At 40.9% G+C, this 24,716-nt stretch overlaps 1 long non-coding RNA gene across 1 annotated transcript in view; it reads right to left on the bottom strand.

Annotated features, from left to right (window-relative positions):
* Nucleotides 1–16,264: 16,264 nt before the first annotated feature.
* The window catches only part of LOC134297502 (uncharacterized), a 30,385-nt gene continuing 21,933 nt past the window's right edge, over nucleotides 16,265–24,716 (bottom strand). The window contains exon 2 of the long non-coding RNA XR_010004262.1: nucleotides 16,265–17,803. This is a non-coding gene — a long non-coding RNA (uncharacterized LOC134297502). The remainder of the gene's footprint in view (nucleotides 17,804–24,716) is intronic.

Here is a 24,716-nt window from a genome sequence, read left to right on the forward strand (position 1 = left end):
GCCTTGGTCGCCTTAGTCGATGATCTACACCGGGAACTGGACAGGGGGAGTATGTCCCTGCTGGTTCTGCTGGACCTTTCAACGGCCTTCGATACCGTTGACTACAGTATCCTTCTGGGGCAGCTCGCCGGGATGGGGCTCGGAGGTACTCCAGTGGCTCCGGTCCTTCCTGGAGGGGCGTTCCCAGATGGTGTCCTTGGGGGACACCTGCTCGGCCCCACAACTTTGGGGTCCCAGAGGGTTCAGTACTGTCCCCCACGTTGTTTGACATTTACATGAAGCCGCTGGGAGAGATCATCCGGAGTTTCGGGGTGAGGTGTCATCTGTACGCAGATGATGTCCAGCTCTGTCACTCCTTTCCACCTGTCACTAAGGAGGCTGTTCAGGTCCTGAACCGGTGTCTGGCTGCTGTGTCGGACGGGATGAGGGCTAACAAATTGAAATTGAATCCAGACAAGACAGAGGTCCTCCTGGTCAGTCGTAGGGCTGAACAGGGAATAGGGTTACAGCCTGTGTTAGATGGGGTCGCACTCCCCCTGAAGACACAGGTTCGCAGTCTGGGGGTTCTCCTGGACTCATCGCTGAGCCTGGAGCCCCAGGTCTCGGCGGTAGCCAGGGGAGCCTTCGCACAACTCAGACTTGTGCGCCAGCTGCGCCCGTTCCTTGGTAGGTCTGACTTGGCCACGGTGGTCCACGCTCTGGTTACATCCCGTCTGGACTACTGCAACGCTCTCTATGTGGGGTTGCCTCTGAAGACGGCCCAGAAGCTCCAATTAGTACAACGGGCGGCAGCCAGATTAATAACTGGGGCGGCATACAGGGAGCGTACCATCCCCCTGCTAAGCCAGCTCCACTGGCTGCCGATATGCTACCGAGCCCAATTCAAAGTGCTGGTTTTGACCTATAAAGACCTAAACGGTTCTGGCCCAATCTACTTGTCCGAATGTATGTCCTCCTATGAACCAGTAAGATCACTAAGATCATCTGGAGAGGCCCTGCTTTCGGTCCCACCTGCCTCACAGGCGCGGCTGGTGGGAACGAGGGACAGGGCCTTCTCGGTGGTGGCTCCCCAACTGTGGAACGCCCTCCCTGGAGATATCCGACAGGCTCCTACCCTGCTGGGATTCAGAAGGGCCGTGAAAACATGGTTATGTGCCCAAGCTTTTGATGAGTAAATGACAAAGTTGACATGGCCTGATTTAAGGATGAAGCATGAGGATCTCGGATGAATGGAATTAATTATATATACGTTTTTAAGGTTTTTATATTGTATTTTAACAATGTTATTAACAGATCTGTTTATATTGTTTTGTTTTTATGATTGCAATTTGGGCATTAAATTTTGCCAATTTTTGTAAGCCGCCCTGAGTCCCCTCGGGTGAGAAGGGTGGGGTATAAATGTTGTAAATAAATAAATAAATAATAAATAAAGCCAGAACCTTGCCCAGGAAAGGGAGGTTGGAAATTGGCTGATAATTATTCAATTGTGAGAAATCCAGGAATGCCTTCTTCAAAATAGGTCTTACTTTTTTTAGGCATGGTGGTATGTGTCCCTGTTCCTAAAACACATTTATAATCTTGTAAACCACTCGACCAATCCCCCACTGGCAAGTTTGATAACCCAGGATGGGAAAGGATCTAGAGCGCAAATGGTCACTCTCACCACTCTAAGAATCTTGTCAACGTCATCAGGCTGAACAAGTTGAAACGAATCCATCAAAACCCAACAGACAGGTGCCTCTGTTACATCCTTTGGCACTGCACTAAAACTGGCATCTAAGTCAGAACATATCTGAGCAACTTTATCTGCAAAATAATGTGCCAACTCGCCACATCAAGTTATCAAGTGGTCAGGGGTCGCCTCCCCCTCATAAGGATGGAGACACTCTCTGACCACCTGAAACAACTCTGCTGATCTATTAGTTGCAGTCACAATGTGAGCAGTAGAGAAAGTCTATCTGGCTGCCCTCACTGCCATGGAATAGGCCTTAAGTTGCTTTCTGTAAAAACTGGTCTCCCTCTCCCCTCTGTCATTGTGGTGTTTGCAGGAGAGAGACAAAGGCGTGTGTTTGCAGGTCCATTCTAAAAATCAGTGGTTGACTGAAACATCTAAAACTTGGCTGCCTTAAAGTCATAAATGGTGCCTATATGTGTGCCAAGTTTCATCCTGATATCCATAAAAATGACAGAGAAATAAACCTCGACATTTTCCCCATTGCCGCTAATGAAACAAATTTTAATGAAGCAATTACAAAGCTTTGGAGCTTTGGATTATGAATTGGAACAGGACCCCTCAGAATCTTTATGAAACAAAGTATCTCCAAAACAAATTACTAATAGGATTTCAGCCACTTTGCACACCACTAATAAGTTGTAGGTTTGGGTCAGGATGCATTTAATATTGATCTAGTTCCATTTTGGGATCTAATTCTGAGTTTTCTACCAAAAGTGTTATGATTTGAGATTTTTAATGGTTGTCCTGTAAAAACTTCAGAACAGGTATATTGCCATCCATTTAAGCATTAGTTTCCAAATCCAATACTGCCATTTTTGAGTTTATTTTGGAGAAATTGACATTCAAATATATAATTTGCACTATATTTTTTGTAATTCAATTAACACATTTTAATAGACCAGAATTTCCATATTTACTCAAGTCTAATGCTCACCTTTTTTTTTATAAATTACTTTTCCAAAACTAGGGTGCACATTAGATTCACATAATCTGGTAAATACTTTTTTAAATTTCAGGGTTTTAAAATTTGAATTGCGTAATAGATTGGGTGGTGCAATAGACTTGAGTATATCCAGTATTTCTATTCTAAAGATAAGATATTTGGGCCAACAGATGTGCAAACCAGTGATAAGTCTCGGTAGGAAATATGGTTAAAATATCATATCTGTAGGATCCAAATATAATTAGATACTTGATCACAACCAGTGCCATGTATGCAAATAATGCTAAAGAAATATTGTAGGTTCTGTGCTAATAGAATGTGCACAAAAACTATTTGGAGATAGAAGTGCCACAGCTTCATTTTTTATACCTGTATACATTTGTTCCTGAAAAAGACTTGGATCTAGCAATAAAATAAACCCTACAATATCACTATGTAACAAAATTTGAAAAAACATTCTGTTCCCGGATTGAATGTGTTCTGTTGAAACCAGATACGATGCAGTTATAACATAGAAGCTTTATTTCTCCAAAAGCAAGCCACGGTGGACTCTGTAAAGGCCAGAATGCTTTCCAAAATGGGCACCCTTCTATATGTTTCTCTTGATCACACATTCCACACTAACATTTCTTCACCCCTCCCCATGCTCCTCCCAGTTCCACAACCTTTCAGTCCTTGGCTCCACCCTCAGCTCTTGTCCCTCCTCTAACTCCACCTTCCTCGTCTCACTGAGCATGTGAAAGATTCTCAATGAAGTCATTGTTTTTCTCAGTTTGCAACTTGCATTATTTGTCTTTTTTGTCTGCCTCTGCAGCTGAAGCCTTGAGGGTCAGTGTCCTGTTGCTGTGGAAACCTAGCTTTCCACATTCCAGCATGTCTTACTCTTACCAGCTCCCCCTCCATCTCTGCTGTGTACTGACCAACATTTCAAAATAACAATGTAATACAGAAATTATTTTTCAACAATTATTAAAAAATATGTTATTTCAGCCATCAGTCTTCAATGAAACATTAATAGAATAAATGGAGTATATGGATTATAACTTTATAGCTGTAGTGGACCTGCAGTTTTCAGACAGTTATGTCTATGTCAAATACACATGCCTATACCCCACCCTTATTTATCACTGTTCAAATTACATTACATGGCAGAATATATCCAACTTTAGGCAGATTCATATTGAATACAATCACCTTAAGGTGCACTTAAGTATTGTGTCCTAATGTGTTCTTTGGGATAAATGCAAATTAGATTTTAGTTTTCATGGTGCCACATATCACAAATTTAGCATTGTCATAGTGATTTCCTGGATGTTGATTTAGCTTTGAATGCATGTATGAGCATAGTATTAACTAAGTCTGTATTTTACCCTGCTTTGCATCATCATAAACCAGGGATTTTAAAAATAACAACTTGAGCAGCAGCTGACATTTCATAGATGAAAATGGCTAGGGAGAGGGAAAGGGGGTGTTTTGAAATCTTAATTTCAATAAATGTGTTTTCCAAGCTCCCAGCATGCAAATGCTCTTTCAACATGTACGAACTGATCACTATTTGAAGACTGCCTGCTTTCCAAGGGACATGGAATAAATCATAAAAATATGCTAACATCCCCAATCAAAGTAAATATCTTGAAGCAAGAGCTCTTTTTGTTCTGAAAGGTATAGGAAGATGAAGAGGTGAATAATAATTTAAAATGTGAACCATATTCCTGTTCTATTGCAATTGGATCTCACTGCTAAAGGAACACAAGTCCTTTGTGCTAGAATGTGAACAAACTGTAATTTAAAGAGTGAATATTGGATACAATGCTTTTTTTTGTAAAATGGAAAATTCCCTTAAAATGTGGGTGTGTATGGCAGGTAAACATAATAGTTAAAATGTGGTAATCCTTGTTATCAATATAAAATAAATTATATCTTGAATGATAAACAGGCATATAATTTTTTAAATTAAAGAGATCGAAGAATGATGATAAAGTGTATCATCAGGAAATAATGATGTCATCTTAATTTTGCTGATTTAGTTTAATTTTCCATTAGCTATGTCAGTATTTTCACACCAGGACTTTCCAAACTTATTACTATCCCAACTCTCTAATCATCTACAGAAGCAGAGCCTGGGAATTTTGTTAGCATAATGACATACTGGAGCCATCCATAGCAAAGCAATAATAGGATGCTTTGTATCCCATCTATACCTCAGTTGCTGCAATGATATCAGCCGAAGTCTTGTTTATTTATTTATTTATTTACAGTATTTATATTCCGCCCTTCTCATCCCCAAGGGGACTCAGGGCGGATCAGAATGTACATATACATGTCAAACATTCAATGCCATCAGACATACAACACACACAGACAGACATAGAATCATAGAATCATAGAATAGTAGAGTTGGAAGAGACTACATGGGCCATCTAGTCCAACCCCCTGCTAAGAAGCAGGAAATCGCATTCAAAGCACCCCCGACAGATGGCCATCCAGCCTCTGTTTAAAAGCCTCCAAGGAAGGAGCCTCCACCACGGCCCCGGACACAGAGGCTATTTAACATTCCCAGCTTCTGGCTTTATGAGGGTATGCTCGATTCCGGCCACAGGGGAAGCTGCTGCTTCATCATCCACTGTGAGACCAAGTCCTTGATGGAGTGCTTCCTCATCTTATGACACGCACACAGCTGGACATTTTTATGGTGATGTAAATTAGTTAAATTAGCCTCCCCGCATAAGCGGTCCCTAAATTTCCTACTTGACAGATGCAACTGTCTTTCTGGTTGCTTAGGTAAACAATGAGCTGAGGCTATTTAATGGCTGGGCACTCAATCTGACCCAGGCTTTGAACTCATGACCTCTCAGTCTGTAGTGATTTATTGCAGCTAGCTATTAGCCAGCTGCACCACAGCCCAGCCCCTCTGATTATAGAATCAGAATCACAAAATTTTAGAGTTGAAATGGGCTACAAGAGCAATGAAGCCTAAGCCTCAGCCAAGCAGAAGTATACAACAACAGTGCTACTTAAAGATGCCCATCCAACTTTTGTTTAAAGACGTCTAAAGGAGTTGACTATTTTTCAAGGCAGTCTATTCCATTCCTCTTGCAGTAAAGAATTTTTGTAATGTAATGTTAGGTGAGATCTGAGTTATACTTTTCCTTTATTATGTCTATTCATGAGAAACATGCAACCAGATTTCAGTGGTGCCTATCAGATCATATTGCTTTTCCTGTGTTAAAAGGTAAAGGTAAAGATTTTCCCCTGACATTAAGTCTAGTCAGGTCTAACATTGGGGATTAGTGTTCATCTCCATTTCTAAGCTGAAGATCCGGCATTGTCCTTAGACACCTCCAAGGTCATGTGGCCAGTATGACTGCATGGAGTGCCGCTACCTTCCTGCCAGAGCAGAACGTATCGATTTGCATGTTTTCAAACTGCTAAGTTGGCAAAAGCTGTGGCTACAGCAGAAGCTCACCTCACTCCCCAGATTCAAACTGCCAACCTTTCAGTCAGCAAGTTCAGCAACTCAGTGGTTTAATCCGCTGCACCACCAAGGGCTCCATGTTAAGCATGGTCTATATCAGGGGTCCCCAAACTTTTTAAGTGGAGGGCCAGTTCATGGCTCCTCAGATTGTTGAGGGGCCGAATTATCATTTGAAAAAAAATACAAACAAATTCCTATGCAAACTGCACGTGTCTTATTTGTAGTGCAAAAAAAAACCCCCAACAACAATTATTTATTTATTCATTTATTTATTTACTACATTGATACCCCACCCTCTCTCACCCCGAAGGGGACTAAGAGCGGCTTACAAGTTGTATGTACATACAATATATTATATTATTAGCATAGCACAATATTAGCATTATATATTACTATATTGTACTATACCACTGTACTGTAATATTATTAGTAATATTATATTTCATATATAATATGCAATTAATATTATTATATTACACAATATTATTATATTGTATTATATTGTATTATTATTATTATTAGCCACCCTGAGTCCCCTATTGGGTGAGAAGGGAGGGGTAGAAATACTGTAATAAATAAATAAATAAATAAATAAATATTATATTGTATTATATTATAAGATTATTATCAATATTATATGTATATACAATATATTATATTATTCGGATTGCACAGTATTAGTAAATTAAAGAACAATACAATATTTAAAAATAAAAACAATTTTAACCAACATACTGTGTAAAATCAGGATTTCAATGGGAAGTGTGGGCCTGCTTCTGACCAATGAGATAGTCAAGCTAAGTAGGATTGTTGTTGTTGTGTCTTCAAGTCATTTCGGACTTTGGGCGAGCCTAAGTCTAAAACTGAGGGCGGGGGCCAGGTCAATGACCTTGGAGGGCCGCATCCGGCCCCCGGGCCTTAGTTTGGGGACCCCTGGTCTATATATTAGTGTAGAGCCATCTAAGACCATTATTGTAGAGTCATCTCATACCATGGCTCATTCTCTCCTTGTTGTTTTTAGTTAATGTTTTTAGGCTCTTGCACTGTTGGATCAATGCCTCCTTTATCAATGATGCTATTGTCCCCAGTACTTGGTGTCCCACTATTCCTTTAATACTATCGCCGCCCCCTATCTAACTCAGTTCAAAGGTATCTTGATCAGGTTTGTGTGATATCTAACACACACTTTCTTACAAAATGCTGTGAGATGCAACTGTTCTCTTGCAAAAAGTCCTTCTACATGGCACTGCAAACAATGATACAAGAAGCCAAAACCTCTGTTACTGCAGAACCAATTGTCTGTGAACCATCATTAAAATGTTTAAACTCCACATTAAAGTACTCTGGCTTGATTGTAATTATTGGGTGGAGGATGAAGTCCTTTCTGTCCTAATAGGGCTGCTTTCTGGCTAATATTTTGTTATGGAATTTTTTATTTCCCACTTTGTATAGATGTGGCATTGACAAGCAACAATAATTAACTTGATAGGCAAATAAACCAGCATACTAACATTCATGATATCATGATATCATGAGTATCAGGCCCCATCTAAACTGTCATTGTAATGCAGATTGAACTGCATTGTATGATCAGTATAAATACATATAATATCATTTAACTGGATTATATGAGTCTACGCTGACAATATAATGCAGTTCAATCTGCATTATAATGGCAGTGTAGATGTGGCCTCAATTAGTGTTATGGTTGAGCCTTATGGCTCTGATATTGGGAGACGTGGTCGTAAGACTCCTCGGGAGTCAGATACTCTCGAGGAGCGAGAAAGGAAGCGGCTGCGGGACTTATTTGCAGAACCATCTGACGAGGACTCCTTTGAGGGTTTTACTGAGAGAATGGAGGAAGAGATGGTTAGCTCAGAGGAGGATGACATGGAATGGACTCGTGTGAGGGAGGATTTGGGTGCCACTGGTAATGATAGTATGGAAGGCGATTGGGGATCTTCAGGATTAGACCCGTGGACAAGTTGGAGGGATGGAACGGGATCCACAGCTGGGGATGCTGTGGGGCGTAGTCAAAGGTGTTTCAGTTCTGATGAAGAAAGTGATGAGGAGACGCCTGGAATTAGGGGAACAGCTGATAGCGATGAGGAGCTGTAACTGGCATAAAATGGGGTTTGGAAGCAATGGCTAATAGCGTTGGGCAAGGTAATCTGGACGAACGCTTGGGCTCTCTGTGGGAAGTTCCTGAAGACGGGTGTGATTCGTTTGCTGACTACGTAAGTTACCAAGGACACTGGGCATAGACGGCGGGAGGAATTGTGTGGGCTTTTGTTGTGCAACCTGTGCTTAATCTTAATAGCTTGGACCTCCGTCGTCTTCTTGACGGACGCCATCTGTTTACTCTGGACTGACTGACTGACTACGGCCTCGGACTCTCCTTCCTGTGATTATCGTTGGAACTGGTGAACTACAAACGTCTGTACCTGCCTTACGACCTTCGGACCGGATTGGAACTTCGCTGACCGCTTCTGCCCTTGTCTGCTGTGTTTGTATCTGGAAATTGCTTGCTGTGTGGAGGAGTAACCTCTTAGTTACTCAAACATAGCTTTTGGCAGCAGAGAAGCATCTGCTGCCAGTTATTTGCATTCCTTTGAACCTTTTGTTCACCAGCTTTTGTTTAAGTCCCAGGCTGAAGAAAGCTTTTTTGGTTTAACCCGGATTAAACTCCGGTTTAATCCGGTTTATCTTTTGAACATTTTCCTTGTGTCATTTTACTTTTAAGGCTAATGTTTGCCTAGCCCTTGTCTTTTACGGGCATTTTTGGTTCTGTTACTCCAATAAACTCTGTTATATCTTATCTTGTGGCGTTCTGTCTTTGACAATTAGACTACACCTATCAAATTAACAGTGCATTGATTTGCCATTCAATAATTGATTGAATTGGTCTATGCTGCCTGGTACTTTCCAATCTGATTCAGGCTACTTGACGTACAAATATGGATAAAGATCCTTTATAGTCTATCCTTTATAGTCTATCTCATTCACTAAAAATCAACTCATCAGAAAGAAAATTAACTTATTTGAATTGTCTCTCAATTATGTAACTTCACAGACCATTCCGGAAAAATTCTTTATTAAAATTAATGTCAGTTTTAACACAGCCTATTAGCAAGGAAATCAATGAGCATGATTTCTCATCCCCCATTTTTGCAATACTGCAGTGAGCAACTGTATTTATCTTTCCCTGATTCCAATGAACAGTCTATTACTGACTTCTGATAGATAACCTTGGAGATCATGTTACACAGCTTCATTGTTCATAACAGGCATTGAACTTTTAGATTTCAAATACCTGTTATGAATTATATAATATATCAATGCTATACCAAACTTGTGCTGAATAGAAATCGTAAGAGATATAGAGCAATATCCAGCAATTTTCAGCAACCAAACAACCCTACACATACACACGCACAACAAAGCAGTTGGACAATTGGTAGAATGAGTGAGAGCAAGAGAGAAAGAGGGAGAGTATTCTTTTACACCAATCAATTTCTTCAACTAATTAACTTCTTTCACAAATCAAATTTCCCTGCCTCTTATTATGTCCCCTATGGGCATCTTACCAGACTGCTGCCAAAAGACAACTTCCACGCACATGTTCCTACATTCTATCAGGCAATAGAAGGAATTATTAAAGAGCACTCACCCTCAATATCTTCAGAGCATTTGTCCTGGAACCCACCTTAAATTTGAAGAGACCAATTTGTGTAGCAGAGGTCTACAGGATGATCAAGTGGGACACTTAAGAATGATTTGTCTAGCCCCTTCTCATCCCAGACCATGGTGTGATGAAGCACTCCTATCCCCAAGCCAGAGGCCTCTGATGTTTGCACTCTGGCTCAAGAGGAAGCTAGTTCTGTCATTCTGAAATATCTGTCACAGATCTGTCTCACACAGCAGATCCCTTGAATTTAAGATGGGGCTGGTGTATTTACAAACATGACAAAAGTACCATAATCATGTAAATGTAGATCAGTGGTTCTCAACCTGTGGGTCCCCAGATGTTTTGGCCTTTAACTCTCAGAAATCCTAACAGCTGGTAAACTGGCTGGGATATTTGGGAGTTGTAGGCCAAAACACCTGGGGACCCATAGGTCGAGAACCACTGATGTAGATGAATTTGGAGTAGCTAGTTACAGATCTTAATTCCAGATTCAAAATCCATAACTTAACCATTGCAAATTTCGAACAGTTGATCTTGCTTTCTTTAACTAAAAGAACTACAGTGAATGGGTTGTAGACTGCTACCAGAGTATACCAAAATTTCATAATGTTAAATTCAAGAAAAGGGCATTATAAAACAATAAGAGAAGGAGTGAAAAAACAGTTGTTATGATTTGTGTGCCAAATTGGTGAAAGTAGTGTATTCTAGTCACTAATATGATTTTTATACAAATGCCATTTTTTAAAAAGCGTAATCACATTTATGTCTTGTCAAAAGTAAGACCCATTAAATTTCATGTGTTTACTTCTAGATAAGTGGGTGTCAAATGACAGCTTAGCTTCATTAGAGTAAAATATCTGATGAACTAGTACTTCAGATTTATCTTTCGCTTCATGTTTAATGAAATATTTAGAATACCTCACAACCTCTGTGGATGCCTGACATAGATAAGGGTGAAACATCAGTTGAGAATACTTCTGGAACATGGCCATACAGTCCGGAAAACTCACAGCAGCCCAGTGATTCTGGCCATGAAAGCCTTTGACAACACATAAAAGGTTTAGGAGTTTTACCTAGGAAAAAGAGAGAGACATGGAATCTCCATTCTGCTGACCTTATAGCTTTTGTAAATAATATCAATATTGTTTCTGTTGTGAATGCGCCTTTGGAGACTGTGGTGATAGTGGTGGGATCAGGAGAGGAAGGAAAAACCCTCTTGAGAAGGGCTCGTTGGAGGATTTGTTTAGGAAGAGGGTCAGGGAGACTGATGGGGAGTCTTCTGAGGAGGATTCAGATGGGGATCTGGAAGAGGAAATGGATGCTGGGGAACAGGTATTAACGGAGGAACCGGGCACGGACTGGGCATGGGCACCGGAGATGCTTGGGGAAGAATCGGGGCCCATGGATGCTGCTGATGCTGGGGAAGCTTGGGAGTCTTCAGAAGCAGATCCCATTTGGTCTGCTTGGAGGAGTGAGAGGGGGTCCACAGGTGTGGATAGAGTTGGGTATGGGCAGGATGATTGGGACTCTGATGAGGAATTCGGAACACCTGACCCAAGGGCATTGGCTGTGTGGAGTTCTGATTCAGATTAAGAAGTTGAGACACCTGCTCTTTGGGCGTGGATAGTTTGGAAGCCCAGGGAGACCTGGATATATTGGGGTTGTTTGGCCATTATACCTTGTGTGTGGCAAGGTGTTGCTGGGCGCCATTGGGTTTCCTGTGTGTGTTACTGAAGACTGGACTGGGACTTTGCAACGGATCTGTTGTTCGCCCTCGTTGCTTTGGCTCTCTGTGCCATTTCGTGTTGTGACCTTCTTGGACGACTTCAACCTCTTGGACCTTGGACCTTGGACTGGAACTTGACTCGGCTTTGCTCTTCACTCTCAATCCGTGGCTTGGCGTCGTTCTCTATTCCGTGGCTGTCTGCTGTTGCCGACTACTATCTTCACTCCTGATACCGACGCTGTCTGCTTATCCTGACTTCGGACCAGCTTGACGACGTTCTCCTGCTCTGCTCCTTTAACTCCTGGCTTGACGTTTGCTTCTGCAGCAGCTTGGCACTGCTGGTTTATCCCGACTTCAGACCGGCTTGACGACGCTTTCCCGCTCTGCTCCTTTAACTCTTGGTTTGGTGTATGTTCCAGCAGCGGTTGCTGCGAACTCGCCAGCGTCTCGCTGTTTCGCTGGCTTTGCTGCTCTCAACTGGGAGTTCCCTAGCTCAGTTTGGGCGTTTGTTTGTTTTGAACTCCTATTTGTACTTCTGAGTTTTGGGAAAGGTTTGTGGGCTTAAATACTACTTGCTTTAGTTCATGCCTCCATTTTTCAGCCCATTGTGAACTTTTGGGTCAAGTTCTAGAACTTTAAGTTTAACCCGGATTATATCTCTGGCTAATCCAGATTATTTGCCAGTTCTTGTTTTTTTGGGGTTTTACCCGCTTGTTCTACTTAATAACACTGAAAGTTAAGTGTTTTAAGTCTTTTTAGTTTGTTGAGCTATTTTTTGGACTGTTGCTTTAATAAACTCTATTTTGCTCTCTAATTGGCGTTTGACTTTTGACAGTTTCTTTATCTTACTGTCTGTGATTCTCACTTTCTTTTTCAGTCATATAGAGGCTTAGTTGACTGTGTCCATTCTCCCCCCTTCTTGTGATGTGCACTTGGGACTTCAATTTCTAGAACTCCCCACTGGTGGATTTTTTTAAAAAAATGTTATGGTGAATTTTTTTAAAAAAAAAAAATCGCCAAAATCAGTGGATTGGTGAATCATTCTGAAACTTGGCAGGCCTGCAGTTGTAAATGTGGCCTACATGTGAGGCAGGTTTCATGCTGATAGGCCTATAAATGACAGAGAAACAAGCCTCTAAAATTTCCCCATTGGCACCAATGGACCAAATCTTTCTGGCACAAAAACAGGAACCCTTCCCAAACTCAGGAAGTTCCCTAAAATGGAATGACGGCAGGGGCGGGGTGCAGCCAAAAACCAGGAACCAAAAATGGCATTGAGTTTTCCTGAATTGCATACCCCGAATACTTTGTGATTCTGTTTAACCAAGTACGTAAAAAATACTTTTGGATGACAGTTCCCAGAATCCATGTGTGAGCATAGCTAACATAAAATGATTTTTTGCAAGAAAGGATATTGAATGCAATATCCACACCATCTAATTGCAGGATAATGTATTTTGAGACTAAAATCTACATATAAAGAAAATCAGCTCAAGCTTCCATATGTTAAAAGAAGGGGTAGTCAATGCATTACTCAACATACCATAGTGTGGGAAATCTTATCTTGATGTCACCATTGGTTCTTCTACAGCTGCCCTGAGTTGAAAAGAGGATATGCCAATATTGAACTACAGGAAGGATTGGATCCAGCAACAAGTTCTCCCATTCAACTTAGAGTGGCTACAGGAAGTGTATGATGGTGAATGTATTGGCTATTGCTGATTAAAAGAAAAGACAAGGATATAAATTATATGAGAAAGTTTTCTAATCTATATGGCTCATGATAGAAGAAAGGAACTGCTCCAAAAGAAAGGGTAAAGAGAAAAGAATCTTGGAGGGACAAAGCAAAAATTATGGTTGCCACCAAACTTTCCTCTAAACCAAAACAGAGTAAAAAAAGAAAAGAAGATTTGCTACTGAGGCAAGCACTGTATATTTTAGGATGCAGCAGTTATTGATGATCACCCCATTTCCAGATGAGAAGTTAAGTTAAAACATGATATAGTCCTGTGACAGCTGGATAGACTATTTGTAGAAACACTTCAGTTGTAGTCCAGGAAGCTTAATCTGTCACTCTCTATCAAAACAAAATATATATTTTATTCTAAAGAAATCTATACTTTTCTACAAACTAAACATCAATGCTTCACCATGGATTCACAGCAATCATTTATAAACAGATAGGAAACATAAATTTTCCTGTAGATTTCATTCACTTCAAGTCTTCTTTCTCATCACAATTTTGATGCTGTTTTCAACGGCTGGATGAGAGAAAGCATTGCCAGAATGATGATTTCTTTTCTTCTCAAGCTGGGCTCACTAATGACTTCAGATGCTATATATAATACTATAATATATATATAATACTATCTACTAACAAGATTTTAATCTGGTCAGCCTTGATTGTGTGGTTGGGGACCCTTTTTTCCAAAAAAAAAAAAAAGGCCTGGAAAAATATTAAAGGGGAGAAGTGCAAAGCTGTTGAAACATGGTGCTCCTTTAAACTTACTTTATTTTTTCAGTCTGTTTCTCAGACTCACAACAAGCATCTAGTGATAGGTGTTGTTCCCATATCATGATATGCCAAATTTAAAATGAGCTATTCAAGACCCAGAATCTATTTTGAAACAGAAAAGTTTTATCCTGACACTGCAAGCATTTATATTATGGATAATTTAACTTCCATGGGCAGAAACTTTCATCCTGATCCTCTTACTGAAAGCAAGAATCAGTGTTCACCATGGTGAAAGGACATCAAAGGACATTAGAATAAAAGTGCACTCTCCTTTGCATATCTCTATTGCCTCAGTCAATCTGATTGTTTAAAAAACCTACTTTCCTGTTTTGAATATTTATCTGGAAATTGTTCTGTGTTTTTTACCCCTCCAGCTTTTGTTCTTGACCAATATTTGACTCACAAAAATGAATTGAAAATTACTACTGGTGCTTGACTTACACCATCAATAGGTCACACCTCTAAAATTATACTACTGATTTACAGTCCTAAAGACTTGAAAAATTACTAGTCATAAGAGCAGATTTGGCAACTATGTTGTGTATCATAAGATATAAACATTGTGAAACCTCTGCTAGATCAGACCAAAGGCCTATTTAGTTCTGCATTTTGTTATCACAGTCTCCACATGGATGGTTGTTGTGTGTCTTCACATCACTTCCAACTTAATGATTAATCCAAAATGAATTTTGTTCATACTGAAGAGTGTGACATAACCAGATTCATTTAGTGGGTTTCTATGACAAGGGAAAATGTAAACCTTAGTCTCCCTAGTTTTTGTCCAAACATATTGACTTCAACATTTCAGGCAATATACTGATAATGTGACTCCAAGATCTTGACTGTCTGCTCCTTGTCTTAATTTTTGAGAAAGAGTATAGCCAATGTGTTGAAGAAAGAGCAACAAAGGGCACAGACCAATTCAATCAGTTGTTGAATGGTGAATCAATGCACTGTTGATTTGATAGGTGTAGTCTAATTGTAGGAGCCCTCAGTGGCGCAGCGGGTTAAACCGCTGAGCTGCTGAACTTGCTGACTGAAAGGTCGGCAGTTTGAATCCAGGAAGTGGAATGAGCTCCTGCTATTAGCCCCACCTTCTGCCAACCTAGCAGTTCACAAACATGCAAATGTGAGTAAATCAATAGGTACTACTCTGATGGGAAGGTAACAGCGAACCATGCAATCATGCCTGCCACATGATCTTGGAGGTGTCTAAGGACAACGCAGGCTCTTCGGCTTAGAAATGGAGATGAGCACCAACCCCCAGAGTCAGACATGACTAGACTTAATGTGTGTTGTAGTAGAGCCTGTGAGTAACGTTACAAACATTATTATGGGTTCCAGAAGGGGGAAAAGAGTTACTCGGGAGCAGGAATCCCATGATGAGCAGCAGAGAAAGAGGATCCAAGAGTCAAAGGAATTCACGTGAAGAGCTGGGAGCAGCTGTGGGGGATGGTGATGGGGCAGTGGTCAGTTCGTCCTCTGATGATGGTTTGTAGATAAAAGTGGGTTCAAAGGTGAGGGGTCTTTGCAGAAGGCAGGGTGTTGATGTGCGTTCGTGTGCTGGGTATTGGGAAAGTTTCTTGTAGTCTTGCTGCTGCCTGTTTCATGTTCGGTGTTGGACCCGGATCTACAGTTTGGACCTGAACCGGTTTGGCTGAAGATGCTGCTTCTGCAGACACTGGAGCAACACTGCTTTGGATTCCTCCTGCTTCGACTTTGGACATCGGCTGACGACTCTTCTCTTCTTGCAACTCACTCTGTTAATCATTTGTGTGCTGTGCCTTTTTGTTTTGCCTTAGAGCACTTTGTTTGACTTGTTGCTTTTTGCATCCAGTTGATCTGGATTACATTTCTGTTTACCCTTTTGAACCAGGTCTGGTTTGGGTTTTTGAGTTTTTGACCAGTGGAACTGCATTTAAGTATCCCTGCGTCCTTTTCCTTTTGTTTCAATAAACTCTGTTTTGAAGACACTTTTAAGTCTGGCCCTTTAAGGCATCTGTGATTCCAACAATGTCAGAGGAAAATCTTTACCTTTACCCTAAATGTGATCCACCAGGATACATTGAATACCAGATGAAACCATAATATATAAAAACATGTCACATAAAAATTGTTTAAGGTGATTAGATTCTTTGCTGTTTCTGGGTTCTCAGAAGAAAAATAAAATGGGAAAATGGAGTAGGGGAAAATAGTGAATCTTTTATTGTTGTGTACCTTCAAGTCTTTTCTAACCTATAACAACTCTAAGGTGGGTCTATCACAGAATTTTCTTGGATTTGTTAAATAAAAGATTTGCCATTGCCTTCCACTAAGTTAGAGAGAGTGTGACTGGGTTTCATATCAACCTGGGATTTGAACCCTGGTCTTCAGGGTCATAGTCCTACACTTAAACAACTATACCATGTTGGCTCCTTTAACAGCATATTTAAGATTAGTTTATTTAGTATGAGATTTGATGGATTGTATAAATCAATTTCTTCTGATGTGCTGCTGTCCTCAGCTAAATTAGCAGCTATACAGTTGTTGCTATGGAATCAAAGCATAGCAGGATACAGGAAAAACCAATTTGTGTAACAGGCCATAAATCTTCAAACAGCTGTATAAGGTGATACCATTATACTAGGATAGTTTTCAGATAACTCATGAATGTGAAGGAATAAATCTGCTTAATAAGATTCAGTTACTATAACAAGAATTAAATTTTGTTACTTTTGTGTTATAGTAATTGTGCATAATTACTATCATTGGAGAAACTTCAGGGGCTCCTTTCACCCTTTCTCCCTCATTTGTACACCTATTGGGGTGAAACTTGCTACAGTGATAGAACACAAGGAACCCCAAGGGCCATCCATTTGGAGGTTTCTTCCCAGTCCAGCACTGATTTACTTTCTAGAAGTGTCAGACAGTTGTCCTCTTTGCAGATTAAAAAATTTATTGGAACTCTGACTTCCCAAACTACATTTCCCAGACTTCTGTGCTCCCCCCCCCCTCCACAAACTTTGCTTTCCCCCTGCTTTTCCTCTTCTAATGGTGAGATGCAATTAATTTAAAGAGAAAATGCAGCCTTTTTGGTTGCTTGCCATGAATATGAAACTGACTTTGGGAGGCTTCTGAACATTGCAAAAGTAAAATTAAAAAGGACTGGGTAAGTTTTGATTCTTAAGTTTTAAGCGCAGGCCATGCCCCCGTGTTGGATATCACTTTGGAAATACAGATTTAATGGATTTTAATACAACTTACAACACCTCCAAAATTTTAGAACAAGCCTATCAGGCAGTGTTCTGATCCAGGACTAGCACATCTAACACTAGCAGCATCTCTTTTGAGGTAAAGTAACCCACAACCTTTCATCTATATTCATCTACCCACTCCATATCCACAAAAGTATAGTTGCATTTTTACACTGAGGTGCAGGCTTGAGATTCCCACAGTGAACAGAATGACATTACCTAGTCATATCCACAGACTGACACCCCACAGTACATCACCCCATAGTCCAACTTCTTCATAAGTTGCTTGACCAACTTTCATCAGTCCTAAACAAGATAATCAAAACTGAAGGATGATGGCATTTGTCCAACTCATCTGGAAGGTCACAATGACTTCATAAAATTGTATCAATCCTTTAAAAGTGAGATTTGCCACATAAGAGAGGTTGAGTTTCATGAAGGAGTCTCTCTCTTTATCACTTAATCCTTTTTCCTGTTGAGTCCCTATCCTAAACACAAACAATCAGAGAAAACAGAAATAACACAAATCAATAAAAGCAGGTGATAAAACATGAACAATTGCTCTGAGATAGTACTGACTCAAGTTTTCAAAGAAGTAATATTTAAAAAACCAACCAGCTACCCTTAAAGTTACTGCCACATTCCTATTTTTTATTTTCTCCTCTTCTTGCTTTTTATGATTCTTATCTTAGTAGCATGTTTGTTTACCATGATCTTGAATACAAAGTCAAAACTCTTTGGATATTCTCCAGAGTCCTGAACCCAATCTGTTTTGGATACAAACCATGAAGCACCCTTACAATGCACTCTCTCGCCAAGTTCATGGGACTCCTTATGGAAGACAAGTGAACGTTTTCATATTGAGAGAAGCTAAAATAAATTATCTAGGTTAGTAAAATTTCTGACGAGAAGGATGGGAACACCCATCTCTAATAAGTGTGCCTAATGTTTTGTCAGACTAATGCTGAGGGGAAGAAACAAGGAGTATAAACAAATATTTTGCTCCTGGGAAATTGTGATTAACATCTATTCCACAACTTAGGGCAGTGTATGGAGTTAGTATAGATGCTGATGTCACTGTCAATGTTAAATAATTCCTTCAAATAAATAAATATTTAAATGAACTAATCTATTATTTTTCTTTTCAATTTTAATTAGAGTATTAAGATTTTCAACTTATATTATTACAAGACACTGAGTGCATGTGAAAATATTTAGAACCAGCTTGACATAGTCAAGGATGGAACTATTTCCCTATCTCTAGATTGCCAATTACTGAAAGAGAAATATGAGGGGCAAGGGGAGAATCCCATGCTAGAAAGATTAAACACAAAATCTTCTTCAGAAGAGCAATGAAAAGGAGAACAAATTACTTATGGAAGAAATAGGCTCCTCTATTAAATCAGGGAAAGATGCCTAATGAGAATATAAATAAGATAAATTATATACCTCTGGATGCATCTGAAGACCTGTTTTGTCTTCACAGATAATTAAGGTTGTATGTGTGCATGTCTATGATGAGTTCATGACTAACCACAGTGATTACATCAGTACTCAGGAATCATGTACTCCATTCTCTAGTGGAAGTATATTCATATATTCACAGCATTAAAATGAAGGCATGAGAGCAAAGTGGATAACAAAGACATTGGTGGATAATATTTCGTGGCAATAACATTGGTGAAGTAGAACCATTGGGCAAGGTTAACTAATCACAGTGAATTTTATGTTTCACATAGCTTTGAAAGAAACCAATACACCTGGTCTTACAGCTTGGAAGAGAAGGGTACATTTACAAGGATGATGGAAGGCACCAGACCATATGGTTTGCATACAGAAGGCTCCAAATGTGTTATTTGAGACTGGCATATCTGGTTTAAAGATATATAATGGCATGAATCTCTGGGATTCTGAAAATTCTCCAGTAGTTTTTAAGACCCTTTAGAGTCATTGCCGGGATTTAGCACAGCAGGTTAATCATCAAGCTGCAATAAATCTGCCAACCAGAAGATTGAGAGTTCAAAGCCTGGGTCAGGGTGGGCTCCTGACCTTTAGCCCAGCTTCTGCCAACCTAGCAGTTCGAAAACAAATGTGAGTAGATCAATAGGAACTGCATTAAAAAGCAGAAAGGTATTTATTTAGGCTTGGAATTTCTATCTGAAAAAGAGGAAATTTACAAACAAAGGAAGCTTGTTGGCAGGGAGATGGAGCGACAGCAGCCCTGGTGGCTGGAACCGAGCACAGCCTCCAAAGATGCTGAAAGATGGGGAAAAGCCTATATACCTCCATCTGTTGTCTGTCCTTTCATTTTTATTATCGGCATTGAATGTTCATCATCATCATCATCATCATTTAATTACTTATTAATCGCCCTCCATCCAAGATGCTCTAGGCAATTTACAAGATAAAATTGTAAAGGATAAAAACATACATACAAATATTGATAAAATTAACATAGATCAAAAGCTCTAGTAAAGAGCTAGGTCTTGAGTGCTAGGGTAAAAGGTCCTAACTCACACATGGCTCTCATATAGGGCAGCAAGGCATTCCATAAGGCAGGGGCAGAAATAGAAAAAGCTCTGCGTCTGGTCCTTTCCAAGTGCACTTCTTTAGGACCCAGTATATAAAGTAAGTCACGTTGGGATAGTTGTTGCGACCTGGGAGTAGGAGAGACGATCCCTAAGGTACGACGGGCCCTGGCCATAAAGAATTTTAAAGGTCAGAACTAGCAACTTATATAGACCACGGTAATCAGTTGGAAGCCAATGCAAATGCTGCAGCACTGGTGTTATATGGCATTTCATGGGTGTTCTTGTGAGTAGCCTGGCTGCCACATTCTGAACAATACAGAACTTTCGGGTCGTGGACATTGGAAGGCCAAGATACAGGGCGTTACAATAATCCAGCCTAGACATAATCGTGGCATAGATGACTGTTGCCAGAGCCTCATCAGATAGATAGGATGCCAGTTGCCTCGCTTGTCGTAGATGGAAAAAGGCCTGTTTGCTAGCAGCAGCGACCTGAGCTTCCATTGTCAGCTGCGAATCCAAAACACATCCAAGCTTTAACGGTAGGTGAAGGAGATAGGGCAGCACCATCGAAGGTGGGTAGCAAATGGGTCAAACCAATCGAGTGGCCATGCCAAACATCTCAGTCTTTGCCAGGTTCACCTTCAGTCTACTAGCACGTAGCCAATTCAACAGAGCCTTCAGACATAAGGTGAAATTGTCTGGTATTGACGTTGCTCCAGGCTCCAAGCGCAGAAGGAGTTGGGTGTCATCTGCATATTGATAGCAATCTAGGCCGAAACTCCGAGCCAAACTAGCAAGGGGTCTGACGTAGATGTTGAAGAGAAGAGGTGAGAGAATTGCACCTTGGGGTACCCCACATAGGAGGGAAGATCTTTCAGAGACTTGATCCATATACTCCACGCATTGGCTCCGGTTTCGGAGAAATGAGTTGAACCAATTGAGGGCCTGACCATGAACTCCGGACATGGCGAGATGGTGAATCATTAGATCGTAGTCAACGGTGTCAAACGCTGTGGTAAGGTCGAGAAGTACCAGTAGCGCTGATCCGCAGCTATCAGACTGCCGACGGAGTTCATCTGTAATGGCAACCAGGACTGTCTCCGTCCCATGGCCAGGGCGGAAGCCTGACTGGAAAGGGTCCAGGCCGGCTGTATCATCCAAAATTGTTGCAATTGTCCCAGTACAGCCCACTCTATCATCTTACCCAAGAATGGGAGGTTAGAGACAGGACGATAGTTGACAAGGGTCATGGGATCCAAGCTAGGCTTCTTTAGCAAGGGACGAACCCTTGCCTCTTTCAGGTTGTCCGGGAAGACCCCTTGTTCAAGAGAGCCATTGATTATATTACTCAACGGATTGAGTAGACCTTCCAGGCAGCTCTTCACCAGCCAGGAGGGGCACGGATCAAGGGAACAGGTGGTTTGTTTTGCAACAGCCAGGATTCTAGCGACATCTTCCTTGTCAAGTAAATCGGTCAAAGATAGGCCCACTAAGCAGCCACAAAGTCTCAAGCTCACTCAAGGTATCAACTGTAGGGGGCAGTTCCTGTCAAAGCACGATGATTTTATTAGTTAAAAACTTCTGGAATGCCACTGCTGTAAGAGCCGAGGTTGCTGGGTTTTGGAATAAGGGAGCCGGACTGGTCAAAGCACAAACGATTTTGAATACTTGTGTTGGCAAAGGCTATTAAGGAAGAATTGTAAGATTTTTTAGCATCCTTGACGGCTGATTCATAGGACCTGCGAGAAGCCTTGAAAGCAGACAGTGACACCTCGTCGGGTTTCTGTCGCCACCGACGCTCCAGCCGCTTTCGTGCTTGCTTCATCATCTGTAGCTCATTAGTGTACCGGGGGAGCAATTCCGGTGAGGGCGAAGGAGGAGTCTGGGACCCAGGCTGTGGCGCAAGCTGATGAGCAGCCAGCTGAGACCAATCACTCTGACCAAGAGGTCATGAGTTCAAGGCCAGCTCGGAGCCTGCATTTGTCTTGTCTTTGTTCTATGTCAAGGCATTGAATGTTTGCCTATATGTGTAATGTGATCCACCCTGAGTCCCCTTCAGGGTGAGAAGGGCGGAATATAAATGCTGTAAATAAATAAATAAATCTCATCCAAAGCAGCCAACAGACATTGTTGACTAGCTCATTGAGAGTGACACACACAGTTCCTAGGCCCTTAAGGACATTCAGGAACCTAGCAGGTTCCATGAGTCTCCCAGACCGAGCAAAGATTGGTTTGGCAAGATGGAGAGGAGGAGATGGAATCTCAATCCGGGCCTTCAGGACAGCATGATCAGACCAGGGAACATCAATTACCGCGGATAGAGATGTTCGTATTCCGATATTAAAAATCAAGTCTAGAGTGTGACCAGCCCGATGAGTAGGGCGAGTCTTGAGTAATGAGAGCCCCAAAGCTTCAAAGGTTGGTACTAGGTCCTTAGTCACTGATGAAGATGACAGTGCCTCGACATGTACATTAAAGTCGCCCAGAACAATAAGTCTGGGGAACTTCAGGACCCAGTCCACCACAAGATCTAATAAATTAAGCAGACTCTCTCCCGGAGACCCAGGTGTGCGGTAAACTACAAGAATGGCTAGGGATTCCCTACTAGCCAAAACTGCAACAACACACTCAATACCGGCTATCTTTGGAGTTGGAATAACTTTGATGGTAAAATAATCACGGGCGAGTATTGCTACCCCTCCACCCCGTCCCACACTCCGTGGCTGTTGAAATATCTGGAAGCCTGGAGGTGTCAGTTCATGTGAGGGAATGTTATCACCCTCATGGATCCAGGTCTCTGTAATACAAACCAGGTCTGCTGCTTGATCGAGAATAAAGTCTGAGAGGGTAGCAGTTTTGTTCACAATAGACCTAGCATTGAATAGTAGCAGGGACAGGAGGGGCGTTGGTAGCACCTTCTCAGCCGTATGCCTGGGGATGGAATGCAAGTTTGTCGTTAAAGTGTTCTGTGATCCACCCTGAGTCTCCTTCAGGGTTAGAAGAGTGGAATATAAATGCTGTAAATAAAATAAATAAGATAAATTGCTAATCAGATAAAACAATAAGGCTATATTCCATTTGCTGTTTTGGTTAGAATACTGATACTATTGTGTTATTATTTGTCATTGTTCAAGAAAATTGCCTCACATGAGAAGAAAGATAAGGATGTCTAGATCTAGTTCACTTGTTATCTATTTGGCAATATGTGTAAATGTCCGGGTACTGGAAGCCAATTTTGTCCATGCACAACATTACTTTGTATGTGTGAGATTTGATTCAGAAGCTTGGTGCTTACATAGTGAGGGCCTAATGCAACTACAACCCACTGGAAATCTTATTTAAGGTGTACTATTATTATGTTGTCATCTACCTATAGATCTCATATGGCGATTTTGGTAGGACTGAGGGAAATTTTTCTGCTGCTAGGAAGCTCAGAAAAAGAAAAGACCAAGAGCCAACCTGTTTAAAAGATGAGCTGCCACTCCTGGGGGCTTCTAAAAACAATAATTCACCTTATTTACTTTTCTCAGGGTAGTCTGAGGAAGTCATAAGGAATTGCGGCAGCAAAAATAGCTTTGAGAGATCTAGGCAACATGAGTAACATTTATTTCATCCTAGATACAGATTTGCTGTTTTTATTATGTGCTTTGCAAAACAGCTTTGACTTATAGGGACCTTAAGTATTCTTGGCAAGATTTGTTCTGAGGAAACTTGCCTTTGCCTTCATCTGAGGCTGAGAGAGTATAATTTGCCCGGCTTCATCCAGTAAATCTCCATGGCTAAGCACCAAGTGGGGATTTGATTTTAAAGTGATATTTTCTTATGAAGATTTGGCACAGTGGGCTAAACCACTGAGCTGCTGAACTTGCTGACTGAAAGGTCAGTGATTCCTATCTGGGGAGTGGGGTGAGCTCCTGCTGTTAGCCCCAGCTTCTGCCAACCTAGCAGTTTGAAAACATGCAAATGTGAGTAGATCAATAGGTACTGCTCCGGCAGGAAGGCAACAATGTTCCAGGGAGTCATGCCAGCCACATGACCTTGGAGGTGTCTACGGTGTCTACGGACAGCAGCTGAGCACCAATCCCCAGAGACGGACACAACTGGACTTAATGTCAGGGGAAAACCTTTACCTTTACCTAATACACTGATCCCCAGTATTAAACTATTACTGATAATTTCACTGTTGCCACAGTTGTAATTCTAAGGTATGTAGCCATGTAACACTGCACAGGTTTAGCATCACCTATTCAAAAACTTTAATACTCCAAAATCAATATTGTCCACATGGATGGTTGAGACAGCGCCTTCTTTCTTTCTGGAGGCTCAATGTGCACAACCTTTGTTTCATACACAAAATGATTTTAAAAAATTGCAGTATAAGATTACCTTAGGCTATGTATATACAGTGTATATAAAATACAAATGAATTTTATGTTTAGCTTTGGATCTCATCTCCAAGATTTCTCATTATGGAAGTATATGCAAATACAGGTATTCCAAACTCTATAAAAATCCAAAATACTTGTGGTTTCACATACTTCATATAAGTAATACTCAATCTGTATCAATATACAAAGAGATGTTGTAGCACCCTTGAGATTGAGTTAAAAAGGTTTGTAAAAAAAGCTTTCATAGACTCAGTCTGATGATGAATCTCAAAAACTTACACTACAAACTTCTTTCTTTCAATCTCAAAGATGCTATAAGATCTTCTTGTATGTTGCTTCACTTGTTATAGTTGCTTTACTAGCCACTCAGGATTGTATGTTTATGACTTCAGATATCTTCATGTGCAATTCAGCATCTTGACCAATAACCGAAAGTAAGGAAAAACATATAGAATCATACTTTATTATTTCAAGATCCACTC

Source organism: Anolis carolinensis, chromosome 3 (assembly GCF_035594765.1).
Source record: "Anolis carolinensis isolate JA03-04 chromosome 3, rAnoCar3.1.pri, whole genome shotgun sequence".
Classification (NCBI taxonomy): Eukaryota; Metazoa; Chordata; class Lepidosauria; order Squamata; family Dactyloidae; genus Anolis; species Anolis carolinensis.